This window comes from Oncorhynchus clarkii, chromosome 1, assembly GCF_045791955.1.
Source record: "Oncorhynchus clarkii lewisi isolate Uvic-CL-2024 chromosome 1, UVic_Ocla_1.0, whole genome shotgun sequence".
Taxonomy (NCBI): Eukaryota; Metazoa; Chordata; class Actinopteri; order Salmoniformes; family Salmonidae; genus Oncorhynchus; species Oncorhynchus clarkii.
Window position 1 is genome coordinate 1629625 of NC_092147.1, and position 15000 is coordinate 1644624.

The 15000-nt window shown below is 38.4% G+C and overlaps 1 protein-coding gene across 2 annotated transcripts in view; it reads left to right on the top strand.

The window, feature by feature from the left end:
* Positions 1-13236: 13236 nt before the first annotated feature.
* LOC139412784 (cytoplasmic FMR1-interacting protein 1 homolog) overlaps positions 13237-15000 on the top strand; it is a gene marked incomplete at its 3' end in the record, with an annotated part of 108281 nt that continues 106517 nt past the window's right edge. The window contains 1 exon segment of one of the 2 annotated variants that reach the window (XM_071159619.1): positions 13237-13438. 2 annotated transcript variants of the gene reach the window in all.

Sequence of the window (15000 nt, forward strand, 5' to 3'; positions counted from 1 at the left end):
TGCATCCTGTTTCCATTGATCATCCTTGAGATGTTTCTACAACTTGATTGGAGTCCACCTGTGGTAAATTCAATTGATTGGACATTATTTGGAAAGGCACACACCTGTCTATATAAAGATCCCACAGTTGACAGTGCATGTCAGAACAAAAACCAAGCCACGAGGTCGAAGGAATTGTCCGTAGAGCTCCAAGACAGGATTGTGTCGAGGCACAGATCTGGGGACGGGTACCAAAAAATGTCTGCAGCATTGAAGGTCCCCAAGAACACAGTGGTCTCCATCATTCTTAAATGGAAGAAGTTTGGAACCACCAAGACTCTTCCTAGAGCTGTCCGCCCGGCCAAACTGAGCAATTGGGGGAGAAGGGCCTTGGTCAGGGAGGTGACCAAGAACCCGTGGGTCACTGACAGAGCTCCAGAGTTCCTCTGTGGAGATGGGAGAACCTTCCAGAAGGACAACCATCTCTGCAGCACTCCACCAATCAGGTCTTTATGTTAGAGTGGCCTGACAGAAGCCACTCCACAGTAAAAGGCACATGAGAAGCCCTCTTTGAGTTTGCCAAAAGGCACCTAAAGAACTCTGACCATGAGGAACAAGATTCTCTGGTCTGATGAAACCAAGATTGAACTCTTTGGCCTGAATGCCAAGCGTCACGTCTGGAGGAAACCAGGCACTGCTCATCACCTGACCAATAACATCCCTATGGTGAAGCATGTTGGTGGCAGCATCATGCTGTGGGGATGTTTTTCAGCAGCAGGGACTTAGAGACTAGTCAGGATCAAGGGAAAGATGAACGGAGCAAAGTACAGAGACATTCTTGATGAAAACCTGCTCCAGAGCGCTCAGGACCTCAGACTGGGGTAAAGGTTCACCTTCCAACAGGACAACAACCCTAAGCATACAGCCAAGGCGACACAAGAGTGGCTTCGGGACAGGACTTACAATGTCCTTTACTGGCCCAGCCAGAGTCCGGACTTGAACCCGATCGAACATCCCTGGAGAGACCTGAAAATAGTTGTGTAGTGACGCTCCCCATCCAACCCGACAGGGTAGCCTAGTGGTTAGGGCGTTGGACTAGTAACCGGAAGGTTGCAAGTTCAAACCCCCGCGCTGACAAGGTAGAAATCTGTCGTTCTGCCCCTGAGCAGGCAGTTAACCCACTGTTCCTAGTCCGTCATTTAAAATAATATTTTTTTCTTAACTGACTTGCCTAGTTAAATAAAGGTAAAATAAAAAATAAATACCCAAGAAGATTTGAGGCTGTAATCGCTGCCAAGGGTGCTTCAACAAAGTACCGGGTAAAAGGTTTGAATACTTATGTAAATGTGATATTTAATAAAAATGTATATACATTTGAAAACATCTACATCTAAAAACTTGTTTTTTCTTTGTCATGGGGTATTATTGTATGTAGACTGACGTTCCAGCAGGTGAATCTCACTGATCATCCCCAAAGCCAACACCTCATTTGGCCGCCTTTCCTTCCAGTTCTTTGCTGCCAGGGAACGAATTGCAAAAATCGCTGAAGTTGGAGACTTTTATTTCCCTCACCAACTTTAAACATCAACTATCTGAGCAGTTTACCGATCGCTGCAGCTGTACATAGTCTATCGGTAAATAGCCCACCCAATCTACCTACCTCATCCCCATACTGTTTTTATTTATTTACTTTTCTGCTCTTTTTCACACCAGGATCACTACATGCACATCATCATCTGCTCATTTATCACTCCAGTGTTAATCTGCTAAATTGTAATTATTCCTATGGTCTATTTATTGCCTACCTCCTCATGCCTTTTGCACACAATGTATATAGACTTTCTTTTTTCTACTGTGTCATTGGCTTGTTTATTGTTTACTCCATTTGTAACTCTGTGTTGTCTGTGTCACACTGCTTTGCTTTATCTTGGCCAGGTCGCAGTTGAAAATGAGAACTTGTCTCAACTGGCCTACCTGGTTAAATAAAGGTGTTCTCAACTGGCCTACCTGGTTAAATAAAGGTGTTCTCAACTAGCCTACCTGGTTAAATAAAGGTGTTCTCAACTAGCCTACATGGCTAAATAAAGGGGAAATAAAATACATTTTAAAACATGAGGGTGGAAAAAACAATTGAATCACTTTTAGGCTGTAATGTAACTAATGTATCATTCATTGAGGAGTGCGTTTAGTCCTTCCCTGGTAAGTTGTTTCCTTCATCCCTAGTGGATGAAGTCCAAGATTGTCTGTTATATTGACAACATATTTGAGTGACCGCTCTTAACAATGAAAATTACATGCCCTCATAGATGGAAGGCAGAAGAGGTCAGTTGGGATCCTTCTAGCCAATGAGTGGGCAGACATGCATATGGAGAACAGGCAATAAGAGACCCAGGACTCATCTTTGTATGTCATTAAGTATGTCACAGCATGGGCAGCGCCATTGAGGCCATTTCCATTTTAAAGTAGTACATTTTCTTCATTGGCAGATTTCTCCCAGCTCTTTAGAATCCCCACCCAGTTGACAACTTTAAAATGGTGCAAGCCCTCATTGGCAATGTCCATGCTAAAACGGGTCAAATGCATGAGTCCTTATGACAAGCACAACTAATAGTTGTTTTGGGGTAAATTGCTTTAATGCTTACGTCCAGCTTTAAATCAAATCAGATGTTATTGGTCACATACACATGGTCAGCAGATGTCATTGGTCACATGGTTAGCAGATGTTATTGGTCACATGTTTAGCAGATGTTATTGGTCACATACACATGGTTAGCAGATGTTATTGGTCACATACACATGGTTAGCAGATGTTATTGGTCACATACACATGGTCAGCAGATGTTATTGGTCACATGGTTAGCAGATGTTAATGGTCACATGGTTAGCAGATGTTATTGGTCACATGGTTAGCAGATGTTATTGGTCACATAGTTAGCAGATGTTATTGGTCACATACACATTATTAGCAGATGTTATTGGTCACATACACATGGTTAGCAGATGTTATTGGTCACATACACATGGTTAGCAGATGTTATTGGTCACATACACATGGTCAGCAGATGTTATTGGTCACATACACATGGTTAGCAGATGTTATTGGTCACATACACATGGTTAGCAGATGTTATTGGTCACATACACATGGTTAGCAGATGTTATTGGTCACATGGTTAGCAGATGTTAATGGTCACATGGTTAGCAGATGTTATTGATCACATGGTCAGCAGATGTTATTGGTCACATGGTTAGCAGATGTTATTGGTCACGTGGTCAGCAGATGTTATTGGTCACATACACATGGTTAGCAGATGTTATTGGTCACATACACATGGTTAGCAGATGTTATTGGTCACATGCACATGGTCAGCAGATGTTATTGGTCACATGGTTAGCAGATGTTAATGGTCACATGGTTAGCAGATGTTATTGATCACATGGTCAGCAGATGTTATTGGTCACATGGTTAGCAGATGTTATTGGTCACATGGTTAGCAGATGTTATTGGTCACATACACATGGTTAGCAGATGGTAATGGTCACATGGGTAGCAGATGTTATTGGTCACATACACATGGTTAGCAGATGTTATTGGTCACATACACATGGTTAGCATATGTTATTGGTGACATGGTTAGCATATGTTATTGGTCACATACACATGGTTAGCAGATGTTATTGGTCACATACACGTGGTTAGCAGATGTTATTGGTCACATACACATGGTTAGCAGATGTTATTGGTCACATACACATGGTTAGCAGATGTTATTGCGGGTGTAGCAAAATGCTTGTGTTTCTAGATCCGGCAGTGCAGTAGTATCTAACAGGTAATATTTAACAGTTTCACAACATATACCCAAATACACGTAAATCTAAGTAAGGAATGGATTAAGAATATATATACAGTTGAAGTCGGAAGTTTACATACACCTTAGCCAAATACATTTAAACTCAGTGTTTCACAATTTCTGACATTTAATCCTAGTAAAATTCCATGTCTTAGGTCATTTAGGATCACCACTATTTTAAGAATGTGAAATGTCAGAATAATAGTAGAGAGTGATTTATTTCAGCTTTTATTTCTTTCATCACATTCCCAGTTGGTTAGAAGTTTACATACACTCAATTAGTATTCGGTAGCATTGCCTTTAAATTGTTAAACTTGGGTCAAACATTTTGGGTAGCCTTCCACAAGCTTCCCACAATAAGTTGAGTGAATTTTGGCCCATTCCTCGTGACAGAGCTGGTTTAACTGTGTCATGTTTGTAGGCCTCCTTGCTCGCACACGCTTTTTCAGTTCTGCCCACAAATTTTCTATAGGATTGAGGTCAGGGCTTTGTGATGGCCACTCCAATACCTTGACTTTGTTGTCCTTAAGCCATTTTGCCACAATTTTGGAAGTATGCTTGGGGTCATTGTCCATGTGGAATACCCATTTGCGTCCAAGCTTTAACTTTCTGACTGATGTCTTGAGATGTTGCTTCAATATATCCACATCATTTTCCTGCCTCATGAAGCCATCTATTTTGTGAAATGCACCAGTCCCTCCTGCAGCAAAGCACCCCTACAACATGAGGCTGCCACCCCCGTGCTTCACGGTTGGGATGTTGTTCTTCGGCTTGTAAGAGTCCCCCTCTTTCCTCCTAACATAACGATGGTCATTAAGGCCAAACAGTTCTATTTTTGTTTCATCAGACCAGAGGACATTCCTCCAAAAAGTACGATCTTTGTCCCCACGTGCAGTTTCAAACCGTAGTCTGGCTTTTTTATAGCGGTTTTGGAGCAGTGGCTTCTTCCTTGCTGAGCGGCCTTTCAGGTTATGTCGATATAGGACTCGTTTTACTGTGGATATAGATACTTTTGTACCTTTTTTCTCCAGCATCTTCACAAGGTCCTTTGCTGTTGTTCTGGGATTGATTTGCACTTTTCGCATCGTACCTTCAGGCATTTGGAAATGGCTCCCGAGGATGAACCAGACTTGTGGAGGTCTACAATTTTTATTCTAATTTCTTTAGATTTTCCCGTGATGTCGAGCAAAGAGGCACTGAGTTTGAAGGTAGGCCTTGAAATACAGTACATCCACAGGTACACCTCCAATTGGCTCAAATTTGTATTTTTACTTATTTATTTAACCAGGTAGTCAAGTTGAGAACAAATTCTCATTTACAATTGCGACCTGGCCAATATAAAGTAAAGCAGTTCGACACATACAACGACACAGAGTTACACATGGAGTAAAACAAAGATACAGTCAATAATACAGTAGAAACAAGTCTATATACGATGTGAGCAAATGAGGTAAGATAAGGGAGGTAAAGGCAAAAAAAAGCCATGGTGGCGAAGTAAATACAATATAGCAAGTAAAACACTGGAATGGTAGATTTGCAGTGGAAGAATGTGAAAAGTAGAAATAAAAATAATGGGGTGCAAAGGAGCAAAATAAATAAATACAGTAGGGGGAGAGGTAGTTGTTTGGGCTAAATTATAGAAATTATGTCAATTAGCCTATCAGAAGCTTCTAATGTCACGGTCGCCGTAATGAGGAGACCAAGGCGCAGCGTGGTAAGCGAACATAACTCTTTAATTAAAGAGAGAACACTGAAAAGATCAAGGAACAGTGAAGCAATATGGCTAGTGCAGAACAGGCAACTAAACATAGAATAACAACCCACAAACTATCCAAGGAATATGGCTACCTAAATATGGTCCCAATCAGAGACAACGATAAACAGCTGCCTTTGATTGAGAACCAATCTAGGCAACCATAGACATATAAACACATAGACTAAGTAAACCCATAAACATACAAAAAAACCTAGACAACACACAACTACACAAACCACCCATGTCACACCCTGACCTAACCAAATAATAAAGAAAACAAAGATAACTAAGGTCAGGGCGTGACATCTAAAGCCATGACATCATTTTCTGGAATTTTCAAATCTGTTTAAATGCACACTCAACTTAGAATATGCACACTCAACTTAGAATATGCACACTCAACTTAGAATATGCACACTTAACTTAGTGTATGCACACTCAACTTAGTGTATGCACACTCGACTTAGTGTATGCACACTCAACTTAGTGTATGCACACTCGACTTAGTGTATGCACACTCGACTTAGTGTATGCACACTCGACTTAGTGTATGCACACTCAACTTAGTGTATGCACACTTCTGGAACACTGGAATTGTGATTCAGTGAATTATACGTGAAATAATCTCTTTGTAAACAATTGTTGGAAAAATGACTTGTAGATGACAAAGTAGATGTCCTAACCGACTTGCCAAAACTATAGTTTGTTAACAAGAAATGTGAGGAGTGGTTGAAAAACAAGCTTTAATGGCTCCAACATAAGAATATGTACATTTCTGACTTCAACTGTAGATGCTAGTTGATGGTAGTTATTTTTATAGTTGGTGTTATCTAACAGTGGTACAGTTGGTGGTATTAATAGTGGTATATAGTTGGTGGTATTAATAGTGGTATATAGATGGTGGTATGTAATAGTGGTATATAGATGGTGGTATGTAATAGTGGTATATAGTTGGTGGTATTAATAGTGGTATATAGATGGTGGTGTGTAATAGTGGTATATAGATGTTGGTATGTAATAGTGGTATATAGATGGTGGTGTGTAATAGTGGTATATAGATGTTGGTATGTAATAGTGGTATATAGATGGTGGTGTGTAATAGTGGTAGATAGATAGATGGTGGTATTAATAGTGGTATATAGATGGTGGTGTGTAATAGTGGTAGATAGATAGATGGTGGTATTAATAGTGGTATATTGATGGTGGTATGTAATAGTGGTATATAGATGGTGGTATGTAATAGTGGTATATAGTTGGTGGTGTGTAATAGTGGTATATAGATGTTGGTGGTATTAATAGTGGTATATAGATGGTGGTATGTAATAGTGGTATATAGATGGTGGTATGTAATAGTGGTATATAGTTGGTGGTATTAATAGTGGTATATAGATGGTGTGTAATAGTGGTATATATATGGTGGTGTGTAATATTGGTGTATAGATGTTAGATGGTGGTGGGTAATAGTGGTACATAGTTGGTGGTATTAATAGTGGTATATAGATGGTGTGTAATAGTGGTATATAGATGGTGGTATGTAATAGTGGTATATAGATGGTGGTGTGTAATAGTGGTATATAGTTGGTGGTATTAATAGTGGTATATAGATGGTGTGTAATAGTGGTATATAGATGGTGGTATGTAATAGTGGTATATAGATGGTGGTATGTAATAGTGGTATATAGATGGTGGTATGTAATAGTGGTATATAGATGGTGGTATGTAATAGTGGTATATAGATGGTGGTATGTAATAGTGGTATATAGTTGGTGGTATTAATAGTGGTATATAGATGGTGTGTAATAGTGGTATATATATGGTGGTGTGTAATATTGGTGTATAGATGTTAGATGGTGGTGGGTAATAGTGGTACATAGTTGGTGGTATTAATAGTGGTATATAGATGGTGGTATGTAATAGTGGTATGTAGATGTCGGTGGTATTAATAGTGGTATATAGATGTTGGTGGTATGTAATAGTGGTATATAGATGTTGGTGGTATGTAATAGTGGTATATAGATGTTTGTGGTATGTAATAGTGGTATATAGATGTTGGTTGGTGGTATGTAATAGTGGTATATAGATGTTGGTTGGTGGTATGTAATAGTGGTATATAGATGGTGGTATGTAATAGTGGTATATAGATGTTGGTGGTATGTAATAGTGGTATATAGATGTTGGTTGGTGGTATGTAATAGTGGTATATAGATGTTGGTTGGTGGTATGTAATAGTGGTATATAGATGTTAGATGGTGGTGGTATGTAATAGTGGTATATAGATGGTGGTATGTAATAGTGGTATATAGATGATGGTGTGTAATAGTGGTATATAGATGGTGGTGGTATGTAATAGTGGTATATAGATGTTGGTTGGTGGTATGTAATAGTGGTATATAGATGTTGGTTGGTGGTATGTAATAGTGGTATATAGATGGTGGTATGTAATAGTGGTATATAGATGTTGGTTGGTGGTATGTAATAGTGGTATATAGATGTTGGTTGGTGGTATGTAATAGTGGTATATAGATGGTGATATGTAATAGTGGTATATAGATGTTGGTTGATGGTATGTAATAATGGTATATAGATGGTGGTGGTATGTAATAGTGGTATATAGATGTTGGTTGGTGGTATGTAATAGTGGTATATAGATGTTGGTTGGTGGTATGTAATAGGGGTATATAGATGGTGGTATGTAATAGTGGTATATAGATGGTGGTGTGTAATAGTGGTATATAGATGGTGGTGGTATGTAATAGTGGTATATAGATGTTGGTTGGTGGTATGTAATAGTGGTATATAGATGTTGGTTGGTGGTATGTAATAGTGGTATATAGATGGTGGTGGTATGTAATAGTGGTATATAGATGTTGGTTGGTGGTATGTAATAGTGGTATATAGATGATGGTTGGTGGTATGTAATAGTGGTATATAGATGGTGGTATGTAATAGTGGTATATAGATGGTATGTAATAGTGGTATATAGATGGTGGTGTGTAATAGTGGTATATAGATGTTAGATGGTGGTGGTATGTAATAGTGGTATATAGATGTTGGTGGTATGTAATAGTGGTATATAGATGTTGGTTTGTGGTATGTAATAGTGGTATATAGATGGTGATATGTAATAGTGGTATATAGATGTTGGTTGGTGGTATGTAATAGTGGTATCTAGATGGTGGTATGTAATGTTTGGGGCGGCAGGGTAGCCTAGCGGTAGGGTAGCCTAGCGGTTAGAGCATTGGACTAGTAACCGAAAGGTTGCAAGTTCAAATCCCCGAGCTGACAAGGTACAAATCTGTCGTTCTGCCCCTGAACAGGCAGTTAACCCACTGTTCCTAGGCCGTCATTGAAAATAAGAATTTGTTCTTAACTGACTTTTCTAGTAAAATAAAGGTAAAATAAAAATAAAATAAATAGTGGTATATAGATGGTGGTGGTATGTAATAGTGGTATATAGATGTTGGTTGGTGGTATGTAATAGTGGTATATAGATGTTGGTTGGTGGTATGTAATAGTGGTATATAGATGGTGATATGTAATAGTGGTATATAGATGTTGGTTGGTGGTATGTAATAGTGGTATATAGATGGTGGTATGTAATAGTGGTATATAGATGTTGGTTGGTGGTATGTAATAGTGGTATATAGATGGTGGTATGTAATAGTGGTATATAGATGGTGGTGTGTAATAGTGGTATATAGATGGTGGTGGTATGTAATAGTGGTATATAGATGTTGGTGGTATGTAATAGTGGTATATAGATGTTGGTTGGTGGTATGTAATAGTGGTATATAGATGGTGATATGTAATAGTGGTATATAGATGTTGGTTGGTGGTATGTAATAGTGGTATTTAGATGTTGGTTGGTGGTATGTAATAGTGGTATATATAGATGGTGATATGTAATAGTGGTATATAGATGTTGGTTGGTGGTATGTAATACTGGTATATAGATGGTGGTATGTAATAGTGGTGTATAGATGTTGGTGGTATGTAATAGTGGTATATAGATGTTGGTGGTATGTAATAGTGGTATATAGATGTTGGTTGGTGGTATGTAATAGTGGTATATGGATGTTGGTTGGTGGTATGTAATAGTGGTATATAGATGTTGGTTGGTGGTATGTAATAGTGGTATATAGATGGTGATATGTAATAGTGGTATATAGATGTTGGTTGGTGGTATGTAATAGTGGTATATAGATGGTGGTATGTAATAGTGGTATATAGATGTTGGTTGGTGGTATGTAATAGTGGTGTGTAATAGTGGTATATAGATGGTGGTGTGTAATAGTGGTATATAGATGGTGGTGGTATGTAATAGTGGTATATAGATGTTGGTGGTATGTAATAGTGGTATATAGATGTTGGTTGGTGGTATGTAATAGTGGTATATAGATGGTGATATGTAATAGTGGTATATAGATGTTGGTTGGTGGTATGTAATAGTGGTATATAGATGGTGGTATGTAATAGTGGTATATAGATGTTGGTTGGTGGTATGTAATAGTGGTATATAGATGTTGGTATGTAATAGTGGTATATAGATGTTGGTTGGTGGTATGTAATAGTGGTATATAGATGTTGGTTGGTGGTATGTAATAGTGGTATATAGATGTTGGTTGGTGGTATGTAATAGTGGTATATAGATGTTGATATGTAATAGTGGTATATAGATGTTGGTTGGTGGTATGTAATAGTGGTATATAGATGGTGGTATGTAATAGTGGTATATAGATGTTGGTTGGTGGTATGTAATAGTGGTATATAGATGGTGGTATGTAATAGTGGTATATAGATGGTGGTGTGTAATAGTGGTATATAGATGGTGGTGGTATGTAATAGTGGTATATAGATGTTTGTGGTATGTAATAGTGGTATATAGATGTTGGTTGGTGGTATGTAATAGTGGTATATAGATGGTGATATGTAATAGTGGTATATAGATGTTGGTTGGTGGTATGTAATAGTGGTAAATAGATGGTGGTATGTAACAGTGGTATATAGATGTTGGTTGGTGGTATGTAATAGTGGTATATAGATGTTGGTTGGTGGTATGTAATAGTGGTATATATAGATGGTGATATGTAATAGTGGTATATAGATGTTGGTTGGTGGTATGTAATAGTGGTATATAGATGGTGGTATGTAATAGTGGTATATAGATGGTGGTGTGTAATAGTGGTATATAGATGGTGGTGGTACGTAATAGTGGTATGTAGATGTTGGTTGGTGGTATGTAATAGTGGTATATAGATGTTGGTTGGTGGTATGTAATAGTGGTATATAGATGGTGATATGTAATAGTGGTATATAGATGTTGGTTGGTGGTATGTAATAGTGGTATATAGATGTTGGTTGGTGGTATGTAATAGTGGTATATAGATGTTGGTGGTATGTAATAGTGGTATATAGATGGTGGTGGTATTTAATAGTGGTATATAGATGGTGGTATGTAATAGTGGTATATAGATGTTGGTTGGTGGTATGTAATAGTGGTATATAGATGTTGGTTGGAGGTATGTAATAGTGGTATATAGATGGTGGTATGTAATAGTGGTATATAGATGTTGGTTGGTGGTATGTAATAGTGGTATATAGATGTTGGTGGTATGTAATAGTGGTATATAGATGTTGGTGGTATGTAATAGTGGTATATAGATGTTGGTTGGTGGTATGTAATAGTGGTATATAGATGGTGATATGTAATAGTGGTATATAGATGTTGGTTGGTGGTATGTAATAGTGGTATTTAGATGTTGGTTGGTGGTATGTAATAGTGGTATATATAGATGGTGATATGTAATAGTGGTATATAGATGTTGGTTGGTGGTATGTAATAGTGGTATATAGATGGTGGTATGTAATAGTGGTGTATAGATGGTGGTATGTAATAGTGGTATATAGATGGTGGTGATATGTAATAGTGGTATATAGATGTTGGTTGGTGGTATGTAATAGTGGTATATAGATGGTGGTATGTAATAGTGGTATATAGATGTTGGTTGGTGGTATGTAATAGTGGTATATAGATGTTGGTTGGTGGTATGTAATAGTGGTATATATAGATGGTGATATGTAATAGTGGTATATAGATGTTGGTTGGTGGTATGTAATAGTGGTATATAGATGGTGGTATGTAATAGTGGTATATAGATGGTGGTGTGTAATAGTGGTATATAGATGTTGGTTGGTGGTATGTAATAGTGGTATATAGATGTTGGTTGGTGGTATGTAATAGTGGTATATAGATGTTGGTTGGTGGTATGTAATAGTGGTATATAGATGGTGGTATGTAATAGTGGTATATAGATGGTGGTGGTATGTAATAGTGGTATATAGATGTTGGTGGTACATAATAGTGGTATATATAAATGTTGGTGGTACGTAATAGTGGTATGTAGATGGTGGTTGGTGGTATGTAATAGTGGTATATAGATGGTGGTGGTATGTAATAGTGGTATATAGATGGTGGTATGTAATAGTGGTATATAGATGGTGGTGTGTAATAGTGGTATATAGATGTTGGTGGTATGTAATAGTGGTATATAGATGGTGGTGATATGTAATAGTGGTATATAGATGTTGGTTGGTGGTATGTAATAGTGGTATATAGATGGTGGTATGTAATAGTGGTATATAGATGTTGGTTGGTGGTATGTAATAGTGGTATATAGATGTTGGTTGGTGGTATGTAATAGTGGTATATATAGATGGTGATATGTAATAGTGGTATATAGATGTTGGTTGGTGGTATGTAATAGTGGTATATAGATGGTGGTATGTAATAGTGGTATATAGATGGTGGTGTGTAATAGTGGTATATAGATGGTGGTGGTATGTAATAGTGGTATATAGATGTTGGTGGTATGTAATAGTGGTATATAGATGGTGGTGGTATGTAATAGTGGTATATAGATGTTGGTGGTATGTAATAGTGGTATATAGATGGTGGTGGTATGTAATAGTGGTATATAGATGGTGGTATGTAATAGTGGTATATAGATGTTGTTTGGTGGTATGTAATAGTGGTATATAGATGTTGGTGGTACATAATAGTGGTATATAGATGTTGGTGGTATGTAATAGTGGTATATAGATGTTGGTTGGTGGTATGTAATAGTGGTATATATATGTTGGTGGTACATAATAGAGGTATATAGATGTTGGTGGTATGTAATAGTGGTATATAGATGGTGGTGGTACGTAATAGTGGTATGTAGATGGTGGTTGGTGGTATGTAATAGTGGTATATAGATGGTGGTATGTAATAGTGGTATATAGATGTTGGTTGGTGGTATGTAATAGTGGTATATAGATGGTGGTATGTAATAGTGGTATATAGATGGTGGTGGTATGTAATAGTGGTATATAGATGTTGGTTGGTGGTATGTAATAGTGGTATATAGATGTTGGTGGTATGTAATAGTGGTATATAGATGTTGGTTGGTGGTATGTAATAGTGGTATATCGATGTTGGTAATTTGTATTAGTGTAATTTTTCCTTTCCCCCTTTTCATTATTGTATCACAAACTGTATCCTGATTAACCACACACTCCTGCACAGTAGGTGGCAGCAAGTACAAACAAATATACGAATTCCATGATACTAAAGAAGAAAAACATTTTCTTTGGTTCAGGTCAGTGGGACAGAAACTCCCTGCTCTGCACAAATCCTTGCCTGCTGCCTCTGTTACATTGACAAGGGAAGAAGATTTCACTGACTACAAACTGGGATATCCTCGCTTTTCATCCACAATTGCGTTCCAGGAGCGTCCAGATTGTGAATAGTAGTTTTAGAAGGGTTTTTAATTTGGTCAAGAGGACCAAATTCCCAGGAGAATAACTTGGGGTGAGTAGGTAGTTACTATACTATAGTCAGCTGGGGACATTTACACCGTGTTGTGACTGACGTTATCTATCGCCTCAAACTTTCTGGGATGTTTCTTTATGGGTGTTGTCTTTTGTGTATTCGCCTTGTTTTATTAGTTATGGGTTTTGTGCACAAGAAACGTAGCGTTTTATCTTATTTATACGGCAAAAAATAAATAGGTATGTGTTTATTGTGTTGATTCATGAAAGAAAAGGCATGTAGATAAACCGCACATTCCTTGTCTAAAGCTCTACTGTGGGCCCGATTTACTGAGCGACTAATCAGACTAGTTAGGATCTTGGCACACGCAACAGGCTGCTCTCCTGCTCAGGAATCAGACGTATATCCGCACTTCAGGAGTCAGTCTCATACAGGCGAATCAAACGGGCAGGAATCAGACACATATCCGCACTTCAGGAGTCAGTCTCATACAGGCGAATCAAACGGGCAGGAATCAGACGTATATCCGCACTTCAGGAGTCAGTCTCATACAGGCGAATCAAACGGGCAGGAATCAGACACATATCCGCACTTCAGGAGTCAGTCTCATACAGGCGAATCAAACGGGCAGGAATCAGACGTATATCCGCACTTCAGGAGTCAGTCTCATACAGGCGAGTCAAACGGACAGGAATCATTTTCAAACAAATCATGGTTGTTGACTGACAAACCAATGACAAAAGACAACGTTAAACCAGTGCTCTAAATAATTGACTGTTATATTGAGGAATAGAGATTTCAAAGTCAACATTTTATGATTATTTCTGAACTAAAGTCATGCCCATTGCTCTTCAAAATTAGATGTTAAAGGGGTGGAATGTATTTGAACCAGATCTCTGTTAGGTAAATGATGGAACTAAATGTCTTTGTTGATGTGTGTTGACAAGGGCTGTGCAGTAGGTCTTAGTGACCCTCCAGCAAGGATCTCAGTTTGTGTGTTTGCTCAGCGACTTCCTTCCTAGTATGATCAGGCAAAGCGCAGTAGAGAGAAGGGGGAGAGTTGCTGTTTTAGGAGAAGTGAAAGAGTGCATCTGTAGATGGGGGAGGGGGCCGACAGGACCCCGGTATATCTGGGCCCCGGTGTATATGGGCCCCGGTGTATTTGAGCCCCGGTATATCTGGGCCCCGGTATATCTGGGCCCCGGTATATCTGGGCCCTGGTATATCTGGACTAGAGGTTGACCGATTAATCGGAATGGCCGATTAATTAGGGCCGATTTAAAGTTTTCATAACAATCGGAAATCGACATTTTTAAATATTTTTTTACACCTTTATTTAACCTTTATTTAACTAGGCAAGTCAGTTAAGAACACATTCTTATTTTCAATGACGGTCTAGGAACGGTGGGTTAACTGCCTCGTTCAGGGGCAGAATGACAGATTTTCACCTTGTCAGCTCGGGGGATTCAATCTCCAGTCACTTCTGTAGAACAGAACTTGCGCAGCTGCAATAAGTTAGCAGTATGTCAGAGTGAACGAACCCCCATGTCAGAAATATATAAGGTGTGAAATCACAATAAACTCCTGCTGTCAAAATAACC